Below are 11,725 nucleotides of genomic sequence, written 5' to 3'. Positions count from 1 at the left end.
CAGGCTCCAGGCTCTGAGCTGTCAGCACAGAGCCCCATGTGGGGCTCGAACCCATGAGCTGTGAGATCATGACCTGAGCTGAAGTCAGATGCTTAACTGACTGAGCCACCCAGGCGCCCCTCTCATCTTTTATTTGGAGTCCATTTCAGTGGTGATTGAGTGGCCCATGGCACCACAGTTTGTGTCGTGGCCAGGCTGGCACAGCATTGGGCAGCATGTGCAAAAAGAGCCTCATCTGAGAATGGGGCCTCTAAGAACAGAACTCAGGCCTTGTTCTCCAGAAAACAATTCACCGGAAATTAACCAAATTTTCTGCAAAAGTTAGTGGATTAACTTGATTTGTTTGAAGAAGCATTTACAAATGTCATCAAGTATAAGAATCCAGCAAAAGATATTAAAGTATAAAATGCCGACTCCAGAGCCTCATTTTGCACAGCAAACGGCTGCCTGTGATGTAAACTTTTCTCCCTCATGTTCCAGCAGCACTGTCTGCCTGCCAACCCTTTACTGGACTCCTTTCCCAGTAAAGAATTTATAATACCTATTCTGAAATGGGGGGGGGGGGAGTTCTTTTTAAGTCTTTGATTTCTGCTATTAGGGTGAAAGTATAGACATGTGAGGGAGATCTTGTTGCCACAGACCTTTGTCCCAGCTGATCTCCCTCCATTCCCCTTACCTTACCTTAATTACGGGGATTTTCCTCCTGAGCCATTTTCTTCTGTGAATATCTTCCTGGTTAATGTGATATAGCAGTGACACCTCAGTCAGATTAAGCAGAAGAGCTTTGGGTTCTGTTTCCCCATAGTTAGAAATAAAAGGCTGATCTCATCTCAAATTCCTTAACTTAATTAGACCCTTTTCCCAAATAAAATAACATTTACAAGTTCCAGGGATTAGGACTTGACAAAGCCTTTGGGTGGCCATTATGCAACCTACTACAGTAGTATGTCTTGAATAATGGCAAGATCATTCATTCATTCATTCATTCATTTATTCAAAGTAGGCCTCATGCCCAGCATGGAGCCCAACATGGGTCCTGAACTCACGACCTTGAGATCAAGACCTGAGCTAAGATCAAGAGTCAGACTCTCAACCTACTGAGCCACCCAGGCGCCCCAATGGCACGATCACATTTCATTGGAAGTAGGAGACGAAGTTTATTCTGCAAGTCTTTTCCTTCATCTATCAAATTGGGCCCATCTCCACTAATCCAAATGTGTTACTGCTTCCGATGTGTTGACAGCATCCCTCTGTCACCCAGAGACCACAGGTAGTGACAAAACATGGGTTCCAGGCTGGTTGCTGGGGCAGGAATGTGGCAGCAGGGGTAAGGCAGACAGTGACTGGAAGTGAAGTATCTTCAGAAGGGAGATGCAGTTAGCAGTGGTGCAGCTAGAATTCTCACTGAGGCTCTGTCTGCCTCTAATGCCTAGGCTGCCTGCGCATTTATCTCAGAGTGATGTAAATCACTCCAGACTTTTAATAGAATGTTTCTTTTCTTTACCACAGAGATTAATGTCATTTTCCTTTTTTTCTATTTATCATCTTAGACCAAAAATTGACAACCAAAAATAACCTGAGTACTCCAGGAGGGGGTGGTCGTAAAGCAGCAGATATAAATGGAAGATTTGATGAATATTCTAAATCTATGAGCTATTTAGAAACAGCAGCAAAATTCCACGAAAGAAAGAAAAGTATCTCCTTCCCCGAGGTCGTGTTCTAGCAGAACAACAGTTATCCCCAGAAAACCCCCCATTGGAGAAAAAGCCTTCAATCATAAGAAAGCTGATAGAGATGTCAACATCCCATAAGAAGAAAGATCTTCTGGGGCATCTGGTTGACTCAGTCAGTAGAGCATGCAGCTCGATCACGAAGTTGTGAGTTCAACCCTCAGGTTGGGCACGGAGCCTACTTAAATTAAAAAAAAATTTAATATTAAATATTAAATATTAAATAATATTAAAATATTGTAAGAAATGTATTGGGCGGGGGATGCCTGGATGGCACAGTCAGTTAAGCATCCAACTTCAGCTCAGGTCATGATCTCACGGTTCGTGAATTCAAGCCCTGTGTTGGGCTCCATGTTGCTGACCACTTGGAGCCCACTTCAGATTCTGTGTTTCCCTCTCTCTTTGCCTCTCCCCTGCTCATGCTCTGTCTCTCTCTCAAATAAACATTAAAAAAAAATTTTTTTTAAAGAAATGTATTGGGTTGTTCAACCACCAGTAAGCATCAGAAAATCCCCCAGCTAAAGAAATCCTATTATGTAGTGATTGTAGGAAAACCTAGGTCAGAAGCCCCACCTTCTAGCATCTGAGAAAACATGCTGGAGAGAGCAGCCCTTCAGCGTGTGATGAATGTGGGAAAGTGCTCACTGGGCGCTCCACCCTTACTCAGCATTGGAAAATCCATCATGGGGAGAAGCCGTTTAAGTGCAGTGACCGTAGAAAACCCTTGAGGCAGAACACGCCTCATTGGCCATCAGAAAATTCGTTCTAGAGAGAAATAAATGCAGTGTGGAAGAGCCTTTAGGAATTGCTCATGGCTTTATCAAGTCAGATATTCCACACTGGAGAGAAACCTCATCAATGCAACAACTGTGGGGAAACCTATCAGAAAACGAAGTCTGATCACACACAGGGGGCGCACGCTGGGCAGAAAGCTCATACGTGCCTTCGTTGTGGGGAAACTTACTGTCAGCAATCAAACCTTCTCATACAACACAGAATCCACACTGGAGAGAAAACTTATAAATGCAGTGGTTGTGGAGTTCAAACCTTATCACACACCAAACCATTCACAGCAGAGAGAGGCCCTATGTGTCTGACTGGTGTGAGAAAACCTTCTGTTTGAGTAGGGATCCCACCAAACATCAGGGTGCTCACACTGCAGAGAAGCCTTATAAAAGCAGTGAGACAAGCTTCTGTCAAAAGTCCAATCTTCCCACCCATCAGTGTGTCCACACAGGAGAGGGACCTTATAATTGTGCCAGGTGTGACAAAGCATTATGCCTTGACAGGGGGGTCTCAGCAGACCAGGGGCACCATGCTGCAGAGAAACCTCACATATGCCATACATGTGAGACAGCTTTCAGCCAGAGCTTGAGTCTTATCATCAGTATCCACACGAGAGAGAGGCCCTTTACACAGGGAGTCAGTGCCAGAGAAACTTCTGTCTTAAGAGGGAACTTACCAAGCACCTGAGAGCTCACCTAAAGGGAATGCCTGAGGTGGTCTTCACAAGCAGAGTTAGGATTTCATCTCACATACAGTAAATCTGTTGGACGAGGTTATGATCATGTAGGACCTCCACACTAGTGGGGGGCCCTGCAATTGTCATGAAATGCCCAAACTCATACTTCAGGAAAACCTTGTGAATTTGCCGTATTGAAAAGACTCTAACATCATGAATGTACTTAATGGCATTTAATTGTACACACAAAAATGGTAAAATTTATGTTATATATATATATATATATATATATATATATATATATATTTAGGTTTATTTATTTACTTTTGACAGAGGGAGCTAGCACAATCAGGGGAGGGGCAGAGAGAGAGAGAAAGAGAATCCCAAGCAGGCTCCACACTGTCAGTGCAGGGCCTAATGAGGGGCTTGAACCCACAAACTATGAGATCATGACCTGAGCTGAAATCAAGAGTCAGAAAGAGTCAGAGGCTTAACCAACTGAACCACCCAGGTGCCCCTATGTTAAATATATTTTACTACAATTAAAAAAAAATTTTTTTTAATGTTTATTTATTTTTGAGACAGAGAGAGACAGAGCATGAACGGGGGAGGGTCAGAGAGAGGGAGACACAGAATCTGAAACAGGCTCCAGGTTCTGAGCTGTCCACACAGAGCCCAACACGGGGCTCGAACCCATGAAACGTGAGATCGTGACCTGAGCCTAAGTCGGAAGCTTAACCGACTGAGCCACCCACGCGCCCCTACCACAATTTTTTTAAATTGCCAAAAAAAGTGGGCACTTGGGTGGCTCAGTCGGTTAAGTGTCTGACCTCAGCTCAGGTCACGATCTCACAGTTGGAGAGTTTGAGCCCCACATTGGGCTCTGTGCTGACAGCTCAGAGCCTGGACCCTGCTTTGGATTCTGTGTCTCCCTCTCTCTGTCCTTCCCCTGTTCTCACTCTCTGTCTCCCTCAAAAATAAATAAATATTTTAAAAATTTAACAAAAAAGAAAAAAATTGCCAAAGAAGTTTAGTGTGCTTGGTGTATGCAATATATCCCATTTTTTACAAAAAAAAAAAAAAAAAAAAAGACTAATGGGGTGCCTGGCTGGCTCAGTCAGTAGAGTATGCAACTTTTGATCTCAGGATCGTGAGTTCAAGCCCTACATTGGACATGGAGACTACTTAAAAAAAAAAAAAAAAAAAAAAAAGGCTACCAGACTTCTGACTCATATTCTACAACTGTGGAGTCTACCTTTTGAGGAAATTTAGAGTATGTTAGAGACAGTAGATGTTTTATGGTAGCTCAAAAGTATATCAAAACTCAAAATTCCTGGGGCACCTAGGTGGCTCAGTTGTTAAGCGTCTGACTTCGGCTCAGGTCATGATCTCACGGTTCCTGAGTTTGAGTCCCACATCGGGCTCTGTGCTGACAGCTCAGAGCCTGGAGCCTGCTTCAGATTCTGTGTCTCCTTCTCTTTCTGCCCCTCTATCTCTTGCGCTCGTCTCCCTCTCAAAAATAAACATTAAAAAATAAAAATAAAATTACTTAAAAAGAAACAAACTCAAAATTCGTCTCACAACAGATGAGATCAATCTGAGTTTGTAAATGCTTTTTAAAAATTGAGGTATATCCGTTCTGTCTGGAAAGAGACACTGCAGGACTGTCTGACGTCTCCCTAAGCCATGAATTGCTCCTGGCAGATACTCCTCCTGATATGAATGATTAGTAATGGGTTCTGAGCACATACTCCAAGCAGCCTCTAGGCAAATGCCTCACCAGCATGCTGGCATTTAAGCCAGTTACTTATCAAGTACCTACTGTTCACAGAAGTGAACACTGAGGCTTAGAGAAGGTGCATCATTTGCCAAAGGGTCACTCACAGCAAGTCAAGGGACAAAGCTAAGAACATCTGACTGTAGAACCCACTGTGTTGGCTCCATACAGATACGGACCGACTGAGCAAGTCTCAGGGGCAGTTAAGCAGACCATCACAACATCTGTTTAGGTTTGTGGCAAGATCACATACTGAAAACAGACTGAATTCAAAACAAGTACAAAATGGCTTGATAGGTAATGCCCATGACCTCAAAGATCTGATGGGATTAAAGTCTGTCTCAGTTCCAGGGCACCTGGCTGGCTTAGTCAGTAGAGCATACAACTCTTGATCTCAAGGTTGTGGGTTTGAGCCCCAGGTTGGGTGTTGAGCTTACTTAAAGAAAAAGTTTACGGGCGCCTGGGTGGCGCAGTCGGTTAAGCATCCGACTTCAGCCAGGTCACGATCTCGCGGTCCGTGAGTTCGAGCCCCGCGTCGGGCTCTGGGCTGATGGCTCAGAGCCTGGAGCCTGCTTCCGATTCTGTGTCTCCCTCTCTCTCTGCCCCTCCCCCGTTCATGCTCTGTCTCTCTCTGTCCCAAAAATAAATTTAAAAAAATTTAAAAAAAAAATTAAAAAAAAAAAAAAGAAAAAGTTTGTCTCAGTTCCACCAGGACTTGACCACATTTTGAGTTCATTATGCTAGTCACGGATTCAAAATAAATAACTAAATAAATACGGTGAGTCCCCATTGCCTTTCCAATTACAGCTAAGTAACAAGGTAACACTCCATCGTTAGGACACATCAATTTCATTCCTAATCTGACTTTTCTTTGCTGCTCTCCAACAGGACTCCTTGGCCCAGAGTGAGCCCTTGTCAATGGGAGTCAGACCGTGGTCACTCTGCTGAAGCCCTCCTGTGGTTCCAGATGGCTCAGGAATCAGGTCAAACCCCCAATCACGGCTACCATTGCCATACATGACACGCCCCCTCCATCAGTCAGAGGAAAGATACAGACCGACTGAGAGCTTTCCTGCAATGGAGTGGCTTAGCTGATTGTGGGGGCTGGCTAGGCAGGTCTGAAATCCACAGGGCAGGCCATCGGAACGGCAGGCTGAACTCCAGCTCAAGCTGAAACTGCTGCCCACAGGCGAATTTTCTTCTGGGAAAGGAGCTCTGCTCTGGGCCTTTCAACTGAATCTATCCCACCCAGATTATTATGGATGATCACACCAATTACATGGACAGATCACATCATGGCTACACCTACATTACTGTTTGATTGAAAGTCTGGGGACTGTCGCCTGGGCAGGCTGACACAGGAAAGCATCCCATCTCCTTGCCTCCCTGACCTTACTTTCTGCTACTTAACCCCCTGCCCTCCCTTTGCTTCCTATTATTTCTGTTGCCACTTGAACAGAGGCTCCAGGGACTGCCTTGTTCCCTCCTGCACCCGCAGGCTTGCCACAGTGCCTGGGAAGCTGCTTAATAAACATTAATTGAATAACGCGTGTGCGACCTTTCATGTGATGCTTGACCCTCTGCTGTAACACCCAGCCCCTGTCCGAACATTCCTGCCCCCGTGACTGGCACCCTCCTCTCTGTTCATGCCTTTACCTCCATATACTGGACCAAACCTCTCTCTTGGCAGCTTCCCCTCCTGGCCCCAGACCCTGTCCAGCCTCCGTCTCCTCTCCCTGGCAGAGCCCTTCCCAACTTTCCACAAGCACCTGCACGCCTCTGCTGTCTCCCAGCCTCCATGTCCTCTGCATGGTGGCCAAAGCAAGTGTGTTCTCCCCACACATCCCTCAGGTAAAGAAAAGGGCTCTCACCTCCCACATTCTATCCACACAGACTCAGACCCCAGTGGCCTATTGTCAGGCCCATCGTATTGTGGGACTCAGTTACAGCTGAGCACCCTCATGTTTCTCCCAGAACCACCTTGCTTGTAAACCTCCATTCTCCTGGGGGAACCCCCTCCCAGGCCACCTGCCCTCCTTCTCCCTACACAGCTGGTCTGGAGAACTTCTCCAAACAGGGATCAGTGCACCCCTGGGCTTCTCCACAATGGAAGATTCCCCTCTCTCCACCCTGCCGGCTCATCTCCTCCGAGGGGACTCCAAGTTGGCCAGCAGAGCCATCCTTTCTGCTTTGGTGAATTCGGTGGTTAGAGGTCCCAGAAGTCCTGCTGTTCCGGACACTGCTCTTCTCAGCCTAGGCTGGCCTCTCTTCTCTGGGGCTACGACCCCTCACCTGGCCCAGTGCCAGCATTTAGACCAGCTTGTCTGGCCATGAGGTGATGGTTTAGAGAGGGAGCTCCCAGTTGCTGGCCACTGGGATTCAGGGGGTCTGGAAATGTCTGTAAAGGGGGTGCATGTTCTTACGTGCAAGTGTCAGGGAAAGGAGTGGATTTACAGACCAGGAAAGGGCACACTGTTTCTTTCCCACTTCCATCAGAGCACCCACCTTGTGGATTGCCTAGTGGCTGAAAGAGGATTTAAGTCAGGGTTCCCAAACTTGGTTTTGCATGGAGATCACCCTCCGGTGGGGGGTGGGGATGGGGTGTGTGTAAGGAACCCAAGCAGTGCAGGCCCCACCCTCAATCGCATAATCCTTCCTGGGCAGTGTCGAGGGTGGGGTGTCCTCCGCCTAGAAACCGGGCTTCACACCACAGTCGGCAGCACCCCGCAGTCGAAAGTGGCAGGGGCGGAGTTGGGGGGGAAGGGGTCCTAGGGCAGACAGGACCTGGGGTAGGTGAGGGTGTGGGGAGGGATGTTCCCTTCTGGGGGCTGTGGGCCCTCCCAGACTGACCATCTCTGCGCAGGGCTCAGATGGCCCTCTCGGGGACAGGCGGGACGCGCTTGCCCTTGCGATCAGCCCCTCCCAGGGCTTCCCAAACCATCTTTCCTGTGGATTCTCTCGTGGTGTCCAGACTGCCTGCCCGGTCTTTCACATACAACGTGCTTCCTGTCTCACCGAATCAACCTGCCAGAGAACATCAGGTGCACATCAAGTGCCCGTTTCCCCGCACTGGACATAGATTATTTTGTTTACTCCACAATCCGTGAGGTAGTTATTTTTAATTTTCTAATGGTTTAAAATGAGAGTGCAAAGTGAGTTTTTCTCCTCTTTTCCAGTTCTGTGAATTTTAGCCCATATATAGATTCGTGGAACCCCTATGGAAAGGTTCCATCAAAGACTCCCTGGGGTGCCTGGGTGGCTCAGTCAGTTTTAGCATCTGACTGGCTCAGGTCATGATCTCATAGTTTGTGGGTTGGAGCCCTGCCTCAGCTCTGCGCTGACAGTGGGGATCCTGCTTGGGATTCTCTTTCTCTTCCTCTCTCTCTGCCCCTCCCCACTCACACTCTTTGTCTCAAAATAAATAATGAAATCAACTTAAAAAAAAAAAAAAAGACTCCCTCTTGCTAGCCCTTTAGGACACAACCTCCCTACACTCCTAACCCCTGGCAACCACTGACCTGTTCTCTATCATTATAGTTTGTTTTCTCTTTTCAAAAATGTCATATAAATGGGGTAACGCAGGGGCGCCTGGATGGCGCAGTTGGTTAAGCGTCCGACTTCAGCCGGGTCACGATCTCGCGGTCCGTGAGTTCGAGCCCCGCGTCGGGCTCTGGGCTGATGGCTCAGAGCCTGGAGCCTGTTTCCGATTCTGTGTCTCCCTCTCTCTCTGCCCCTCCCCCGTTCATGCTCTGTCTCTCTCTGTCCCAAAAATAAATAAACGTTGAAAAAAAAAATTTTTTTAAATAAATGGGGTAACGCAGTATGCAACTTTTTGAGATTGACTTCTTTCACTCAGCATAATGTTTTTTAGATTCATCCAAGACGTTGATGAGTGTCCATAGCTCATTCCAACTGACTATATTCCATTTTACAGTATTCCACTGTGCGATGTACTGCGACTTGGTAATAACTCAGTGATCCATTCTTTATTCCCACATTTGACTTGGGTCCAGTTTGGGAGTTGATGAATAAGGCTGTTATAACATCAGTGTACAAATTTTTGTGTGAATATAACTCATTTCTCTATGGTAGATCCCTAGGATTGGGACTGTGGGTCATATTGTATGTGTGTGTTTAACTTAAAAAAAATTTTTTAGGGGCGCCTGGGTGGCTCAGTTAGTTGAGCGTCCGACTTAGGCTCAGGTCATGATCTCACAGTCTGTGAGTTCGAGCCCCGCGTCGGGCTCTGTGCTGACAGCTCAGAGCCTGGAGCCTGCTTTGGATTCTGTGTCTCCCTCTCCCCCCCCCGCCCCGCCTCCCCACTCATGCTCTGTCTCTGTCAAAAATAAATAAAACATTAAAAAAATTTTTAAAAATTTGTTTAACGTTTTATTTTTGAGACTGCAAAATATGCAGAGAATGGGTAAATTCTCGCTCCCTCCCGCCCTTCCTCCCTCCTTCTCATCCATCCTCTGCCCTCCAACATTGGGGCTGTCTTTGCTTCTTAGGTCTTCAGACTCTGGGGATTACACCGGAGGCCAACCAGGGTTCTCAGCCCTTTGAGACTGAATTATGCCACCAGCTTTCCTGGTTCTCCAGCTTCTAGGGGAGAATATCATGGCACAGCTGGGCCTCCACGATCACATGAGCCAATCTCCATCATAAACATCCTCTTCTGTCTCTCTATATATATCCTATTATTTCTGTCTTTCTGGAGAGCCCTGACTACTACAGACACCAAAAGCATAAGGAACCAAAAGAAAGATGGATAAATGAGGCATCACCAAAATTAAAAACGTTTGTGCTTCAAAGGCCACCATCAAGAAAGTGAAAGGAGAGGGGAGCCTGGGTGGCTCAGTGGGTGAGCATCCAACTTCAGCTTAGGTCATGATCTCACGGTTGGTGGGTTCAGGCCCCACATCCAGCTCTGCATCAGGCTCTGTGCTGACAGCTTGGAGCCTGGAGCCTGGAGCCTACTTTGGATTCTGTGTCTCCCTCTCTTTCTCTTCCCCTCACCCACTTGTGCTCTCTCTCTCTTGCTCTTAAAAATAAATAAACATTAAAAATAAAGTGAAAGGAGAGCCTACATAATGGTAGAAAATTTTTATAAATCAGGCATAGATGATCAGTTTTACATCTAGAATAATATATCATACAACTCAATAATAAAAAGACAACAAATTAAAAGACGGACAAAGGGTCTGAACAAACATTTCTCCAAAAAAGATCTAAACATGGACCACAAGGACATGGAAAAATGCTTGCCATCACTGGCTGTCAGAGAAATGCAAATCACAACCACAGTGAGGCCGCTTCACACCCAGTAGAACAGCCATAATAAAAAGGATAGTAACAAGTGTGTTGAGGATAGAGAAATCAAAAGCCTATACACAGCTGGTGAGAATGCAAAGTGGGGCAACCACTTGGGAAGACAGTCTGGCATTCCCTCAAAAGATTAAATAAAGCATTTGACCCAGAAATTCCCATCCTAAGTATATACCCAAGAGAAACAAAAACATATGTCCACACAAAAATGTGCACACGATGTTCACAGCAATGTTATTCCTAATAGCCCCAAAGTGGAAACAACCCAAATGGCCACCAGTGGAGGAAAGAATAAACACACTGTGGTCCATGCGTACAGTGGAAGGCTGCTCAGCTACTAAAAAGGATGAAGTACAGATTCGCGCTGCAACATACATGAATGAAACCTGACATTGCCATGCTCAGCGAAAGAAGCCAGACACAAAAGGCCATACATTGTGTGATGACAGTTCCATTTACGTGATGTGTCCAAAAGAGGCAAATCCAGAGAGACACACAGACTGGAAGTTGCCAGGGACTGAGGGACTGAGGGGTATGGGGGTGACTGCCAAAGGGTATGGGGTCTCTTTTTGGGATGATGAAAATGTTCTCAAATGGATTACGGTAATGCTGCATAGCTCTGAATACTAAAAGTCACTGAATTGTGTATTTCACATGGGTGAACTGTATGGTGTATGAATGATAATACAGTTGTTATTTTAAAAACACACACACAAAGAAACCCAAGCAAGCAAGCAGTTAACCTCGGGAACATAAGGTATGCAGAGCCTTTGCCAAAAGGCCAGAGTTGGTGGAGCAGGCGAGGACTCACGCTAAGGAACACCCTGGGTGTCTACACGAGCCGCTTCTTAGTAGAGGCTGCACGTGGGGGTCAGATGTGGCTTGACGTGAAAAGATCCACACCAACAGTTATCCTTGTAACTATAACTAAGGGTAGCGAAATTTTCTATCAGAATTTCAACTGGACTAGGGATTAAGGATTCTGTACGAAAAAAAACCCCTTCACATCTGATGATCTGGCTTTTAGAATGCAACCCTTCCTAGACTGCAATGCCCTTGCTGTTCCTGGAATGGGACAAGAACATTCCTCTCCAAGGAGCCAGTGCAATAGCTGTTCCTCCCACTGAGAATGCTTTCGCTCCATATTAACATACTAGGATTTTAGCAGTCAGGGAAGGAAGGAAGGACGTTGCAAACAGAGGGAACAGCACCAGCAAAGGCAGGATGCTGGAGAGTAAGTGGCACACTTGAGAGAGAAGATGCTGTGTGGGTCCTGGGAAGAATGGAAGGATGGGAAGGTCACTGGCTTTGAATGCCAGGTCATGGAGTAGGTGATGGAAATCCATGACGGGACACGAGGACAGTTCCTGAACAGGCGTGAGACATGAAGAATCACGTGCAGCTGCCGTGGTAAGGTCTCTCTGTGGTGTA

Source organism: Prionailurus viverrinus, chromosome E3 (genome assembly GCF_022837055.1).
Source record: "Prionailurus viverrinus isolate Anna chromosome E3, UM_Priviv_1.0, whole genome shotgun sequence".
Taxonomy (NCBI): Eukaryota; Metazoa; Chordata; class Mammalia; order Carnivora; family Felidae; genus Prionailurus; species Prionailurus viverrinus.
The sequence above is the reverse complement of the archived record's forward strand: the minus strand, read 5'-3'. Positions refer to the sequence as shown.